General features: G+C 47.1%; 1 protein-coding gene and 1 long non-coding RNA gene across 16 annotated transcripts in view; one reads left to right on the top strand and one right to left on the bottom strand.

Moving 5' to 3' along the window:
* The window catches only part of LOC142494384 (uncharacterized), a 32,992-nt gene extending 29,908 nt beyond the window's left edge, over positions 1-3,084 (bottom strand). The window contains exons 1-2 of the long non-coding RNA XR_012801406.1: positions 2,932-3,084; positions 575-630 (exon numbers count right to left, since the gene is read on the bottom strand). This is a non-coding gene — a long non-coding RNA (uncharacterized LOC142494384). The remainder of the gene's footprint in view (positions 1-574; positions 631-2,931) is intronic.
* CADPS2 (calcium dependent secretion activator 2) overlaps positions 1-12,815 on the top strand; it is a 516,545-nt gene that overhangs the window by 239,648 nt on the left and 264,082 nt on the right. The gene's annotated exons all lie outside the window — the stretch shown is intronic.

Here is a 12,815-nt window from a genome sequence, read left to right on the forward strand (position 1 = left end):
TGTGTGTGTGTGTGTGTGTGTGTGTGTGTGTGTGTGTGTGTGTGTGTGTGTGTACTGTATACTGTATTTATATATTAAGTCAAACTTTTTGTTTAATAAGCAACTAAATAAATACACACCAATATACAGTGTTCGACAAATCACCCAAAAATCTACTCGCCCAACCAAAAAATCTACTCGCCACCTAGTCCCGCCCCCAACCCCGCCCCTAGTCCCGCCCCCAACCCTAGTCCCGCCCCCAACCCCGCTTTAAAATAAAATATATAAATAAAATACATTTAATAAATTCCTAGTCAGAACAACATTCATTTTTGACATAAATGTATTTATTGTATTACATTATACTACAATTAGGCCTTGTTACGTGTGTGTGTGTGAGTAAATTTCAGATCTAGAAATAAAAGCCAGATGTGAATGACTAGTTTCCTGAACCTCTTAACCAGTGTCTGGACGTCCCCGCTTCACAATATCTAAAGCAGTAATCCCGCCTGGGATCTTACCTGATCCGCAGTCCCTCAATGTCCAGGTACCTCATTCCCGCAATGTTACACATTGGAGGGGATGTGTTCCCTACCTGTCTTCTGGGTTAGGGGGGATTCCGATATCTTCCGTGTGAAGCTTGAGTCAGATCTGGAAGACAGCAATATAGGTTATTTCGGTGTAGTATAGGGCAAGTAAGATATATAGGGTAAATAAGCGATCCACAGTGTGGGGGGGTTAGAGAATAGAGGGAGAGAGAGAGTGGGGGGCAGAGAGAGAGAGTGTGTGGGGGGGGGGAGAGAGAGAGTGTGGGGGGAGAGAGAGAGAGAGTGTGGGGGGAGAGAGAGAGAGTGGGGGGGAGAGAGAGAGAGTGGGGGGGGGAGAAAGAGAGAGTGGGGGGAGAGAGAAGAGAGAGAGAGAGAGAGAGAGAGAGTGGGGGCAGAGAGAGAGAGAGAGTGGGGGCAGAGAGAGAGAGAGAGAGAGAGAGTGGTGGCAGAGAGAGAGAGTGGGGGGGGAGAGAGAGAGAGAGTGGGGGGGGAGAGAGAGAGAGAGTGGGGGGGGGAGAGAGAGAGAGTGGGGGGGGGAGAAAGAGAGAGTGGGGGGGGGGGGAGAGAGAGAGAGTGGGGGGAGAGAGAGAGAGAGAGAGAGAGAGAGAGAGTGGGGGGGAGAGAGAGAGTGGGGAGAGAGAGAGAGAGTGGGGGGAGAGAGAGTGGGGGAGAGAGAGAGAGAGAGAGTGGGGGGAGAGAGAGAGAGAGTGGGGGGAGAGAGAGAGAGAGTGGGGGGAGAGAGAGAGAGAGTGGGGGGAGAGAGAGAGTGGGGGGAGAGAGAGAGAGAGTGGGGGGAGAGAGAGAGAGTGGGGGGAGAGAGAGAGAGTGGGGGGAGAGAGAGAGTGGGGGGAGAGAGAGGGTGTGGGGGAGAGAGAGAGGGTGTGGGGGAGAGAGAGAGGGTGTGGGGGAGAGAGAGAGGGTGTGGGGGGGAGAGAGAGGGTGTGGGGGAGAGAGAGGGTGTGGGGGAAAAAGAGAGTGTGGGGGAAAGAGAGAGTGTGGGGGGAGAGACAGAGGGGAGAAACGGTGGGTGACACACAGAGGGTGGGTGATACACAGAGAGGGTTACTGACTGACTGGGGGGGGGTGACTGACTGGGGGGGGGGGTGACTGACTGGGGGGGGTGACTGACTGGGAGGGGTGACTGACTGGGGGGGGGTGACTGACTGGGGGGGGGGTGACTGACTGGGGGGGGGGGTGACTGACGGGGGGGGTGACTGACTGGGGGGGTGGTGACTGACTGGGGGGGTGGTGACTGGGGGGGTGGTGACTGACTGGGGGGGTGGTGACTGATTGGGGGGGTGGTGACTGATTGGGGGGGTGGTGACTGATTGGGGGGTGGTGACTGATTGGGGGGGTACCTCTGGTGTCACACACATACACATGCTCCCATACACACATACACTTGCTCCCATACACATGCTCCCATACACATACACTTGCTCCCATACACATACACACATACACTTGCTCCCATACACATACACACATACACATGCTCCCATACACATACACACATACACATGCTCCCATACACATACACACATACACATGCTCCCATACACATACACATGCTCCCATACACATACACACATACACTTGCTCACATATACTTGCTCACATACACTTGCTCCCATACACTTGCTCCCATACACTTGCTCACACACACACACACGGGGGGGGGGGAAGGAAAGGCCACGACCAGCACCACCACCACGCTCCTCCCCCACCCACCCCCCGCTCGTGGGGGGGGGGGGGGCAGGCCGAAACCCCCCCCCCCATACCTCACGCGGGCATATTGGAAGCTTTGGGGAGGCAGGGTGGGTGGGAGGCACGTGGCGAGGTATCCCCCAGGGGACAGTCAGCCCCGCAGTGGCCGCTACTACCCTGCTCCCCTCGCCGGCATGTCTTCACAGTGCGCGGCCAAGCAGCTTTGCAGACTGCTTCTTCCCCCCAGCCCGCGGCGGCATGAAGCTAGCTGGCGGGGAGGCGGCAGGGTAGGTGGGAGTCACGTGGTTAGGGCCGAGTCTGCAAGCAGTGGGGACCTCCCGCCTGGGGCAACGATCGGTGGATCGAGGGGGAAGGGGACAGGAGCAGGGGACAGGAGGAGGGGAAGGGGACAGGAGCAGGGGACAGGCGGAGGGGAAGGGGACAGGAGCAGGGGACAGGAGGAAGGGAAGGGGACAAGAGCAGGGGACAGGAGGAGGGGAAGGGGACAGGAACAGGGGACAGGAGGAGGGGAAGGGGACAGAAGCAGGGGAATGGAGGAGGGGAAGGGGACAGGAGCAGGGGACGGGGACAGGAGGAGGGGACAGGAGAGCTGCCGCGGTGGGGAGTAGGGAGCCATGTAGAGACCAGGGGGATCGCAGGGAAGGAGCAGAGGGGCCGCAGCATGGCGTGTACTTACTCTTGATGTCCGGGCAGAAAGAATGGCTGCTCGTTGGGGGCGGGCTCATATAGAGCCTGGCCGCGCGCCCACAAATCCTGGGAGCGCGCGCCAAACAGCAGTCAGGTAGGGAGTTTTTTTTTTTTTTTTTTTTTTTAAGCGCGAGCAGGGAAATTTCAGCGCGAACGGGGGAAATTTAAAAAAAAAACACGTGTGCTGCTTGGGCCAATGTTTACTCGCCTGGGGGTTAAATCCATCCGCCCCGGGCGAGTAAATGTATAGGATTGTCGAACACTGCCAATATATATATATATATATATATATATATATATATATATATATATATATATATATATATATATATATATATATATATATATATATATATATATATATATATATATATATATATATATATATATATATATATATATATATATATATATATATATATATATATATATATATATATATATATATATATATATATATATATAATGTTATAATATCATGAAAATAATATATATTTAAATATTACTGATATCGCTATTGCAATGCACTCACTATTCTGTTGTTAGTCAATAGCGGTTCTAATTATTATTGCCCATGTACTGTTTCCATCATTTTATTGGATGCACTGATCCTGGAAAGCAGTAACAATGTGTACCTTATACAGTAGCATAATGCAAAATTCCTCTTAGATTTTTGCGTACTTGAGCTTTTATTACCTGAACCGTGCTTTATTGTGATCTGATAGTGTTGACACGAATCAAATACATATCAAGTTTTATTAATTGTCATAGTTAACAGGGCATAACGTTTTGCAAGTCAAGTTTCCTAAAAGCTGATATTGTTTGATTATCAATGTTTCTGCAGTAGGGCACAACTGTCATTTGCCACTCCTTCTTCAAATCTGTTTAATTTTTTTTTTGTTTTTGTTAAAAATCTACTTTTTACAGCTGTACGTGCCCTTTTTCATCCTGGTTACATTTTACATTTTAATTAGCAAAACTATCGTGTTCTTTTCCCTTTCAGAGAAATACTGATTTTAAAAATATATATATTGTTTTTCGTTTTTTACTATCGGATCTGTATATTCTGTATTTTCTCTTTAAGAACTGGTATAAGATTGTGCTCTGATCATAGAAACTCTTGAACCCTCTTACAACATATGAAGAATTATTTAGCCATTGCTGCCGGCTTCAGGATAGCAGCCCCCTAGCCATCGGCGGGGGTGGGGTGGTCTCCTGACCGGGGGACTGGCCTTCTGCTCTCTGGCCCTCCCCCACACCTCCCTCCCCTACCCAGCGGAGGGCCTTCCTGTGTCCTTTTTAAGGCGCTGCTGGCGGTGAACCCGGCCTGTCCGCTGCCGCCAGACATTTATCCAGAGGTGCTGCAGAAGAAGGTTTGTTTTGAATTACTGACTTTACTGGTTTTGGTCCGGCGCTTACCCCTCCTACCCCCGGTCCCCCTGGCTGCCGCCTGGGGTGGGAGGTAGGCGCTGGGGGGAGCGAGCTGGCAGGAGACGAACAATACCTTGGCGCTTCCCCTGCCCCTGGTCCACGTGACTGCCGCCTGGGGTGGGAGGTAGGCTCGAGGGGGAGCAGAAATGGTGGGCAGGTACTCGCTCAGCACTTTCCCTTCCTTCCCATGTTTTCCTTGTTGCCCGCGCGGGCAGGGAGATAGGAGCGGGGGGAGGGGTTAGCAGAGAGACGGGTGCGGGTGGTTGGCTTGGCAGCAGGGGCAGAGGACGGCAAGTTAGTCGTTATTTATTTGTTTTGGCCTTGCAAACCCATACCCGGACGCTTCCTCCCTCCCTCCCCCTGTACCCACGTGGCTGCCGCCCATGGCTGGGGGGGAGCTGGGTGGCATGAAACAAACTGATACCGTGGCGCTCCGCCCCTGTTCCCTGTGGCTGCCCGCGCAACAGGGAGATGGGAGCGGGGAAACGTTCTGGCTGGTGGCATTTGGCAGGCATGCACGAGGCTCCCACGCGTTGTTGCTTCCCCCTCCTGCCCACAGTCCCCTTGGGAGATGGGCGCAGGGGGGCGGCTTTAGTGAGGGTTACAGCATGGGCAGAGGGCGGCTGCTTGGGCAGCGTGTGTTGTTTGCGCGTCCCTCGGCTCTTCCCCCTCCTCCCCCGGTGCTTTGTTCTCGGGTCGGGCAGGGGATGCGGGTGGGGGTTAGTGGCATCTGGCCACACCAGCTATGACGCTAGCGGTAGCCAAGCAATTTAGTGTGCTTCAAGCCAAAGCGGTGAACCATGAAGAAGGCTGGTTGGATTGGCAGCTGAACGCATTATTAATTACGAACAGGCGATGCCAAGGTAGCAGACAAGGCCGTTGCATTCCTGCAGCTTCGCGCGCTTGACAAGCGCTATGGCCACCCCCCACCACGGAGAGGTTGATGGGGCCCAGCCGCAAAGGGTGCGGCAGCTAGCCACACCAGGTGGAAGACAGGGTCCTGTGCAGGGCATCAGCCTCCAGCCACTGAGCCGCAGGGCGTCACGGTACACAAGATTGCCGCCCGCCACATTGGCAGGTGCAGGAGGTGCAAGGAGACCAGGATGGCCACCCGCAACCATGGGCGGCAGTGCATTTCGGCCACCTGCAGCTGTTGCAGGTGGTGGGAGATCAAAACAGCCACCCTCAGCAGTCGCGGGCGGTGGACAAACAAGACGGCCGCCTGCTGTGATTGCAGCCACCACCAGTGTGGTGAATAGCCGGCGGCACAAAGGGCCCCCGCTATGGTGGCAACATTCCGGGCGACAGATGAGGACACCAGCGTGGTTCGCCGCCCGGATCACATTCCCCTGCGATGCCAAGGATGGGTAAGAAACCTGCGGTGGTGAAAAGTGGTCGATTGCATGACAGAATAAGTGCGTTTAGGAAATGGATAGGTTCACAGGAGGCTCGCGCAGCTCTCAATGCCCAGACAGAGTTTCGGAGGTGGGGGCCAGAGGGGACCTCGCAGTGATTAATTTAGTGCGAGTGTCCATAGCTCTGGGTACGTGTGAGGCTTATGAGGTAGCTTGGCGTGACTCTTCGGACTTTGAAAGGAAAGTTGGGGGAGACGCGGCAGGGGTGGATACCGTCATGCGGTACATTTTAGCGTTGGGACGCAGGGGGCTAGCTGGAAGGTCTGTAGACAAGAAGCTGAGCAGGATTTCAATCTCTCTGGATCTAGGCGGGAGGGCGGACGTTGCAAAGGTGTTTATAGTCAAGAGGGCCGTAGCAGGAATGATGAAGGGGGCACCATCTAGCGACAACTGGAGGCCAGTGACTCCGGCATTATTGGAACGGCTAGTCCAAGTGATGGAACTAGTCTGGTTTTCAGTCTTTGAGACAATCCTTTTTAATGCGGCATTCACCCTGGCATTCTTCGGGGCATTGCGGGTAGGGGAACTAGTCTGCACCACTAAGAAAGGGGGTGGAGGTTTGCAGGTGGGGGATGCAGTGCTCGGTTCAGGCTCGCTGCAGCTTCACATTCGCCAATCGAACCTGCTAGGCTTAGCAGGGAGCAAGATTTGCCCAGTATTAGTGATAAGGGCATATTTCCGTTGCTCGTGCACGCAGACGTTGTTCCATTATCTAGGTACCAGTTCCTGCGGGTGTTCCGGGTATGCCTGGAGCATTTGGGTTTAGAGGCAGCACAGTTCGGGACTCCTCTTTTAGGATTGGTGCCGATACAGAGGCAGCATGCGCGGGGCTGGCGGGGGAGGTGATCCGGAGGATCGGGGGTGGGAGTCAGACAGGTACCAGTCCAACGTCAGGCCCACTTTAGTTGTGGTACAGGTCTCACTTGTGTGACTTTCTTAACTCACTCCCCCCCCCCCCACTGGGATAGGAGGCCGCCGCAGATCCTGTTCATTCACGTAAGAGGGAACAACGTGGTGGTGGTGCGGTCGGTTGACTTGATAGATTCCGTTAAGGAACACTTGACACATATGTTTACCCGTCGGCCGGCAGTGAAGGTCATATGGTCAGACATTGTTTACCGGCAGCATGGCGGGGCACAAGGGTTCCGCAGGCGGTGAACAGCGCACGGAAGAAGGTGAAAAGGCAAGTCCGTAGCACAGTGCGGGGGCTGGGAAATTAGACACCCGGATTTTGATTCTAGTTCAGGTGGGTTTACTCAGGGCTGACGGGGGGTCCACATGTCTGATATCGAGAGACGTTTTTAACAATAGTTTGCAGGAGGGCTTGGAGAGGGTCCTGGCAGGTTGGCGGTATAAGCCTTGTTTAAGGGGTTAAATAGGCCAGTCGGTGGTGGCTCCTGGGGGGTAGGTGATTGTTTTGCCAGACTAGGAGCTGGGTTGTTTGAGCCCAGGGGGAGTACGGGTTGGCAGGCTCATTTAGACATAACTTCAAGAGCCCGTTCGCGATGGGGACACGAGGTCAGCGGGTCAAGGGCCGGCTGACCGTCCCACCCCCCTCCTGTCAAAGGAGCAGTCTTGCGGGAGGTGGCATTTTTTCCCCCTTTAGGTTTTTGTTATAAATAAATAGCCGCAGCCTTTTATACCTCCAGTTCCGATGTCCTGTCTTTATTTGTACGTTCCATGTGGGTTTGGGGTGGGAGAGGGCAGCCCCCCATGTCAGAGTAAATGCCGAAAATATAACCTCAAAACAATGGCATCGATTAATGTGTTATTGTGTACTACGGATTTCTCATACATCTGATTTTTATTTTTGCCATGAAATATACATATCAGCTACCGCTGCAGCCTTTCTCAAGGCAATGGCTTGAAACCTTGTATTCTATGGCAAAAAAAAAAAAAACTGATCAGAAATCCACCGTGCCCACTTGTCTTTATTTCGGTATGGAAACTTGATGTGGTAGAAGCAGACAGACCCAGGAAGCATGGATGCACCGGTTTTTATGAATATTTACAAAGTAACGAAACTGTGATTGCGCCGGTATAATACCCGTTTTATATGGTATTTATTGTTGTGTACACCAGTATTGCACTTATTTTGCAAGACGATAAACTTTTGTCACAGTGCATAATTTACAATGTAGTCTGTAAAACTGTGTTCAGTTCTGAAGCCTGCAATGCAGTGTTCTGTAATGTGTGTTGAAGGCCCCTCCAGTTTTGAAGGGCTTAATGTATCCGCTGATTGCAATGCATTCCAGTGCGAACAGGAGCGAAGAGGTTTACTTTACGACTACAGCAGGGTCATATCAATTTATGTCTGCTGTTTAGTAGCAGCTTAAATTTTGAGTGTTTCTAGCAGTGTAATATGTTAATATGTCAAATATATACCCGGCACTGGTTACACTGTTATTTTATTACAGTACAGGGTTTAGTTGAACACAGCACAGTACAAATGCATTTTGTCTAACACAGTTTATATATATATATATACACACGCACACACACACAAACATTCTATACATATATAGACAAATCCTTAACGTTCTGTCTACTACTTTGAACAGATGCATTCACTTGGTTCTCATAGCAATTTGCACAGTTTAACCTGCCCTGACTATCATAGCAATAGTGAAAACTGAAGGAATATGAGACTCGAATGTAACAGCTTGTTGACTGGTGTCAATAGGTGGTAGCTAAAGATGACTTGCCAAGGGCAAATTGTGCTATACTATTATAACCTAACCATTCACAGACATGTGGTCTTGAAAATGACTACAATACTTCGCAGACTAAGGCTTTATCGTGACATTTTAATTCACCAACATTTAATTGCTCTTCGTTTTTTTTCATTGCTCCAAGTATTCAAGTCTCTATATCTCTTATCTTATTTGCAGCTTTGTCAGATGTTTCTGCTGCCAAAATACTCTTCACGTTATGTATTGTGTGTGTACTGTATGTATTTGTGTAGGGGTATTTATATCGAGCCCACAATGTATGCAGTGCTTCACAAAATACAATACAGGGAATTGTAAAAAAAAAAAAAAATAGCTTATCAACTGTACAAGAAAATCATAGCTAAAAAAGGAATCCCTGCCATGGGCACCTTACAATAAAATCCTCGGTATTCCATTGTAAATGATTATGTCCATAGAGTTTATTGAACTGCATGTACTGTAATCGACTGACTTTTTTTGAATAGCCTGTGTATCTGGAATGTCCATCGTTTGTTTTAATACTGTTTTCCCCTTTCTTTTTGTTTTATTTTTCTAATTATCGGTAGACCTGCAGTGGCTTGGTGCTGTATTTCTTTGTTCAACCACTTCGCTGCCACAGATAATGACACCAGTGGCATCACTGGCCCAAGGGGCAGGTTCATCAAGTGCTAGCGGTGGCTCCCGAGTCAAAGAGTGTTAGCGCCCGATCTGGGGCACCAGCCTGCACTGGCACCTGGTAAATGTGCCCCTGTGAGTGCTAAAAATGGGAGCACATAGCCAATACATTATAAAATGTAAGAAACACCCGAGAACACCAATAAGGTGCTCTGAATAAAGCATTGTTTTGTAGCAGTAACAAAGATGAAAGGGTTTTAACATTTTAGACACCGTTCTCCACTAAAAGCTAACCAGTAATACCATACAGTCTGCACAATACTCGCTTGTATAAAACTGTAGAAGTTTGAAGAAGGCCTTAATTGCAGTACTTTTGTTGCAACATATTTTTTAAGCATTGGCACTGTATCCAAAACCATTATAAAAGAAGCTTCATGACTCTTTTTTTTTTTTTATTTTGTCAAAGGTTTGTTTAGTCCTCATTTTGTAAGGCATAAAAGCACCGATCGTGTTTACTGCTTCACATTCAGTGACCTAGGCCACATTGTTGTCTTGATTGCTTTTGCTTTTCTCATCCCTAAGTAGAAACAAAAAAAAATGGCCTAATCTTGCGGGGAGAGATAATAGAAGGAATGCAGTCTCGGGAAGTCTCCTTTTATGCAGGCAGCACAACGTGCCACTGCTGACTGAAAGTGCCTGTGGGCATTTGGTCCCCATAGCATGTATTGTTGTCAGTTAAATGGGATCATGAGTGTTTGAAAGGTGTTTGAGAATGAACTGAAAATCATTTTCACAAGTGGATGATTACTTCTGCCACATGTTAACCGAACTCCATCAGAATGACCCAGATTTCTGAGACTGCATTAATTGCTCTTTCAACCTTGACTGAGGGTTTTCTCTTTAACAAAAAAATAAAAAAAACACACACACACACAAAAAAAAAACCTTTTGCTGGACTAACTGGCTATATGTATTGAATTTTTCTTCTGTATGCTGTTCATTGAACTAAAGAAAGCCTTGTAAAATTACGGATTTATTATTCGGGATGTAGATTGCTTCATTCCTCAGAATAAAAAGAAGGAATCAAAATGGTCTGTGAAAAGTAATAACTGCCCTTTTTCATTTTTTTCCCCCTGTCATGAATAGTTCTAGTATTCAGTACACAATTATGTTTTTCAACTACCTATTAGTGCTGATTTTTCATCTTGGAGTATAACCATGAACTCTCACAGCATGGACTCAATGCAAATAAATTGCCATATTCCTTTTCATACTCCCTTAGTGTTGCAAAAAGAAACGGCAATATTTCGTGTCATGCTTTTATATTGCTGGGCAGGGAATTTAGTAGACAATTGTTGGAACTGAGGCATAGGGAGAGGAAATGTGTATAACCGCACATTTACATGCAACTCAGTTCAGATTCATTAGGCGATTGCTAAAAAAGAAAACACTTATAAAATAATGAATATGTTGTTGCATTTTAATGTTGCTGGTTGTGGGTTTGCACGGTAGGTATATAAAATTGTGAGAAATAGTTAAATTGCTAGGAGTATTCCATATAGTATTATATAAGAAACAAACCTAATAGATCAAAGGAACTGTTGTTCAAATAACAAGTGATATGATATCACTGCTCACTGATGTATGTTACAAAAAAATATGTTTGATATGATGCCCCTTTTATTAATACTGTGGTTTGTGTTTCCTTTGGTAACATTGAAACAAATATATTCGCTGTAATTTCAATGTTTTTGCCTGTATATCAGTTTAATTCCTGATTTTGTGTTCTGGCATACTGTCTGTATTTAAGTAATAATCCCAGAAGAACAGGGCATTATTGGCCAGTAATGCCCTGTTCTGAGGGGATTATTACTGTTATAGGCTAAATGTAGGCTTTTTCATAAAATAATATACACTGTTGAGGGGGGAGAATAGAGAGAGGTGAGGGGGTGAGAAGAGAGAGGTAAGCGGGGAGAGGGGGGGAGGAGGGGAGAAGAGGTGATGGGGAATAATGGTGAGGGGGGCTAGGGGGGTGAGGTTGAAAGGGAGATGGGGAAGAGAAGTGGGGGGATAGTGATTAACTACAAACTAAATAAAAAACAAATACAAATTACCTTAGTACAAGCTATACAAGCTGTGGAAGAAATATTACTTTGTTGCAAGTAATAAAGTTACTTTATAAAGTTACTTTTTAGGACCTGCCAGCTTCTGACAGCACTAACAGCTGTGAGAGAGAGACTGCATATGTTGCCGTGCTGTGTGAGGAGAGGTGCGAAGGTGCTGCCGGAGCTTGGACCGTGGGAGCTATTTACAGTTAGCAGTTTAAATTTGGCAGTTTTTTATATTTCAAATTCTCAGCGCTCCCCCTACATTTCTGAAAGGTGAATTGGCAAGGTGCCAAAAATTCCAGGCATTTCTGAATTAATAATGCCTGGCATTCTAACCAATCAGAGAGCAGGGATTTCAGTAATGCCCGGAATTTTTGCAGCTTTAGCCTATAATTACTATTATACCGTACATGCAATAATAATAATAATAATAATAATAATAATAATAGCATGTTCTTGTATAGCACTGCTAGTTTTACGTAGCGCTTTACAGAGACATTTTGCAGACACAGTCCCTGCCCTGTTGAGTTTACAATCTATGGTTTTGGTGCTTGAGGCACAGGGAGATAAACATTGTCCTTGATAAAATGTAAGATTGTCTAGTAGGGACATATTGAAGAGAGGATTATATGTTGGCTTGAGGCTATAGGTTGATCACCATTGGGAAAATGCATTACTATTACATCTTGCTTTTCTTTGTCATCTGTCTGTGTTATTGGTGCTAATTTTCCTGTACCTTAATGCCACGTAAAATATTACATTACAAAATTAAGTAGAACATCCGTGCTCTTTTACAGTGGAAGCGTTTACATAAATCTACTGGAAATGTTGGGCTCATTATAATGAACGCTTACACTGGCCACTTTGATGGTTTTCACGAGATAACCTGTTTTTTAATATATGACCAAATTAATATTACAAATCTGAAATGTCAGAAAATCACCTTGAGGTACTGTAGGTGTTGTGTCACTTTAATTTGTGTTGCACTGTATAATGCAACAATGGCATTTGAAAACATGAATAATAAAAGCGATGCTGTATGTTCAGCAGCCATTTGAATACATGCACTTGTTCTCAAGTGTTATTTGAATGATGGAAGAAAGGAAAACAAAATGCTAAAAATGAAAAGATTTTTCAGGAGATTTGTTTTCTTTTTGAAGTCAGACTGTGCTAGCAAAATAAACATGAACTATTTCACCTTTATTAAAGGAAACTTTTATAAAAGGTTATGTTTATTTTATGCTGGAACCACCCATCTTTTGAAGAACTCAGGAGGGTAGTTGGTGTAGATAGAGCACAGCTAAAGTACTATTGTACGAAACGCGTAGGTGCGTTCTATCTGTTCTATTTTTGTTCCCTGTATGTGTTTGCTGGCTTAATACACTTTTTGATAATACTACTGCGGAGTGGCCTGGTTTTGTTTTCCCTGCTTCACATTGCAGGGCGTCTGCAGCTGTGCTCTATCTACACCAACTACCCTCCTGGACTTCCTATCTGATGGACTGCACGCTACTGATTCTGAGAGTGCCCCCCCGGATGCGCAGGTAAAGTGCCAATGTGCCTTATCTAAACCCTGCTATTAAATGGACATAG

Source organism: Ascaphus truei, chromosome 5 (assembly GCF_040206685.1).
Source record: "Ascaphus truei isolate aAscTru1 chromosome 5, aAscTru1.hap1, whole genome shotgun sequence".
NCBI lineage: Eukaryota > Metazoa > Chordata > Amphibia > Anura > Ascaphidae > Ascaphus > Ascaphus truei.